Below are 4,040 nucleotides of genomic sequence, written 5' to 3' on the forward strand. Positions count from 1 at the left end.
TAAGGATCCTGGATGCCCCACCATATGTTGTGCGATTGGTAATCACATGGTCGATAAAGCTTTACTTGACTTAGGAGCTAGTGTTAACTTACTCCCGTATCATGTATACACCCATCTAGGTCTTGGTAAGTTGAAACCGACTAAAATGACACTACAATTAGCTGATAGGTCTGTCAAAGTCCTTCGTGGTGTCATAGAGGATGTTCTGATTGAGGTTGATAAGTTTATTTATCATGTGGATTTCGTTGTTCTAGACACCCAGCATGTTCAGGACCTAAGTCGTCAAATCCCAGTGATTTTAGGTCGCCCATTTTTAACCACAGCTAACGCTGTCATCAACTGTAGGACTGGGATTATGAACATATCCTTTGGTAATATGACCACTGAACTAAATGTCTTTAATGTTACTAGACAGCCTTCTGAGAACGATGATTTAGAAGAAGTGAATATGATTAACACTTTGGTTCAGGATTTGGTTCAGGATAATTGGCTTGACACTTTACTGGTAGATTCTTTAGATGATTTTGAGGAAACCATTCTCTTAGATCAGATATGTGATCAATCTTTAGAAGAATCTCTTGAGTATTTTAAGGACTCTGAAGATCCAGAAATTCAAGAAATAGTTAGAGGTTTTTATGTGAACCCTAAGTTCGGGGGTAGTGATGGTTCTTGTGATTGTATCGTATCCCTAATTAGAGTCCCTAACTTGGGACTCGAGCCTTGTACATCTGAGATATTACTTGAATCTTTTCAGACTCCGCAACCCGATCCTCTTGATACTGTCCAGGAGGTAACCCAGGTATGAGAGACCCGTTTTTCGGATGAATCTATTTATCGAGACACACATATGAAGTTCAATTACGCGCCGCAGATAAACCCAGTTGTCTTGACAGAAACCTTAGACGAGGACGTGCTCCTTCTTTTTATTTTTCTGAATCAGCGTAGTTGTCCCATACTGGTGTCAGCTCTATTTGGTCTTATGGACCCATAATTGTTTCGACTATTGATATATGACTTTGGAAGGTGACAATCCTTTTTGAGGTATTTGTTGTCTATCTAAAGACTTTAAATTTAGCATTTCCTGGGAGGTACTCATGCTTACGGTAATATCCTTCCTTATTTCTTTTTTCATCCATCAAGTGGTAACAGTTTCTTATTGTTCATGATTTTAATTTCATCTTTAGAACATTGAGGACAATGTTAGATTTAAGTTTGGGGGTGGGGAAGAAACTTTTTCTTAGCTCTTAGCTGCAACAAATAAACTCCAGAGCCTAGAAATTTATGCTTATTAAGGTTGGCACTAACCAATCTAAGTGGATGGGAACATCTTGGTTGTAGGAGTTGAGGAACCAATCTGATTAGATGGAAACATCTAAAGGGTCTATTCATAAAAGCACAAAGCTCAGGTGTTAGAATTAAAAAAAAAACATGGTAGTTTCGCCATATCTCGTTGAATCTTAATCCTTCTGTTTTTATTTTTTTAAGTGATTTGGTGGAGCACACGATTCAAGTTGTTACCTTTGCTAGGGTGGAATAGAGTGATTGAGATACCAACAAAAATAAAAAAATAAAATAAAAAATAAAAAAGGAGAAATTGAGACCAGACCATTAGACCACGGAATAAATTCAATAAAGTCGACCAATGGTACCCTTGTATATGCCAGTTGTGTTGACCTAGAGTTAGGTTTATCGACCACTGGTCCCCTTGTATATGCCAGATGTGTTGATATTAGTCAGACCGGTATCTCAGTCCATTAGGATAGGTTCACCTTGGCAGAGGCCTTCAGACAAATATGGGAAACACCATTCACTTTTAACCATCTCTTTATCCATCTTCTTAATATTTCCATGTGATTGGTTGACTCCGGTTATGATGTACAGAAACTATCTGAGTAGAGCTCTGTCACTTATATATGAATTTTAGTATGATGAGTGCAAACTCGTATATAGCAATTGGAATTTCGCATCAGGGTACTTCCTCCTATAGTCAATGATTGTATGCCAACCAAGGAGATTCTTTAGTGCCTTCCAAGGTTCTGCGTAGATAGCTAGGGTCTGGAGTAAAGGTTTTGTGGGTACACCTCTGGTAAACCCTCCGGAGACAACACTTCGCCGCTAGGGCCACCTAGCGGTTTAACGGCTTGTTGCACGTGCTAAGTGTAGTCATTTTATTCTATATTAGATTTGCTCAAGGACTAGCAAATAATAAGTTTGGGGGTATTTGATAGACACATTTTTGCGTCTACGTTGTCCTTAATTTCATGTATTGTTGGTACTCGATTTTTGTACTTATTATGGTATTTTATGTGTTTGTAGGCATTTTTGGGAAATAAACAATATTGGAAAAATCGGCTCGAAAAGTTGTCTAAAGCACCCGGAGGACACATGTTATTCGGACTCGCACTGTTAGATAAGGGGCACTCAATTACTAAGGGGCACTCAATTACTAAGGGGCACCTTCCTTACTATTCACACCCCCATAAGGCAAGTGCTAAAGGGACACCCGTACAGGATTAGGGGGAGGTCATCTTCTCCATTTGAATTTGGAATTTGGAATTTGGCGGGAAAAGCTATTATCAAAACACCAAAATTAGGGTTCGTGATTTGAAGGCGTTTTAGGAGATTAATCAAATGGGTAGTTGTGATATGTCCTAACAGAGATGGTATGGGTGTTTGTTTCGATCAAATTTGGTTGAAAAATCCGTGAGAAGAAAACAGGGCAACACGTACATGGTTCACGGGATTGCATGAGTTTTGGAGAATTTAAACGTGTTCTGCTCATGTTTGATGACTCGAGCAACACTTTGGACCTTGACAAAGTTAAATAAGGAGATTTTGCAGATGTAGAAACGCGTGAGAAGCTAAATCAGGGAGAAAATATTCCCAGAATGTTTTCTTTACTGCCCGAGTTCAATGAAGAATATTGAGAATTATGGCGTGATTAAATGAGGCTGAGGAGTATAAATAGATTGTTGGGATCATAGAGAAGGGGGACGGAGAGTTTGGGGTCGAGAGGAGAGCTTAGAAGGCGAGAATCAAGAGTTTTCAGAACTCTATTTCTGCTGCTGCACCAAGAACACGAAGAACAAAAGACCACCAGAGGCAGTCGTTTATCAACAGTGACAACGACAGCCACACGAAGGTCGCAGAGATACAACAACAACAGTTCTTTTTTATCGTTCTTTGTAACAGTGTTTTTGATAGACGCATTTATGTGTCTAATATAGCTCATTTGTATATATTGTCAGTACTCGATATTGTACTTATTTGGTTATTTTATGTATTTGTAGGTGTTTTTGGAAAATAATCTCTTGCGGCGAATTTGGCTAAAAATGTGGCATTTGGACCTCCGTTGACAACGTACCGGAAGCGCCTCAGAAGTGTACCGGAAGTATCCCAGAAATACCCCGGAGGAACCCCGAAAAAAAATGCGGAAAATGCCCCAGAGGACACTTGCTATACGGACCCTTGATTTTGGATAAGGGGTAACCTAATTACTAAGAGGTGACCCATTTCCAGGAATCTGCTAAAGGGAGACCAGCCACAGATAAGGGGAGGTCAACTTCTCAAATTCAAAAGAAAATTTTGGTGGGAAAAAAGGCAGCAGCGTCAACAGTTTTGGATCAAGGATTTGAGCGACCTAGCAGGCGATTCAATAGGCAAATTTGATACCCACGGACTCTACAAGACATAAGGGACCTGTTAGAAGCGATTAGACCCATCTAATTGGGCTGGATAAGTCACAAAATCCACACAAAGTCAAGACAGTGCACACGGTCCCTGTTTAGGGTTTTGAATTGGTTTGAAAGATTTGGGAGAGATTCTTGCGTGGGATATACTTCAAAACAATTGAGTTCAAGTCAGAGAAGATTTTGGGAGCAATAGAATAGCTCACAGACGCATACAAAGATCGACAGATGGAATTATTGTTCAAACTGCACGTGAAGAATAAGAGATTTATTCTCGAATTTGATCGAGTTTCTAGGGAATCTGAAGGCTATATAAGTGTTGGTTTACATTAAAGAAAGGTTAGAAACCTT

Source organism: Papaver somniferum, chromosome 11 (assembly GCF_003573695.1).
Source record: "Papaver somniferum cultivar HN1 chromosome 11, ASM357369v1, whole genome shotgun sequence".
Lineage (NCBI taxonomy): Eukaryota > Viridiplantae > Streptophyta > Magnoliopsida > Ranunculales > Papaveraceae > Papaver > Papaver somniferum.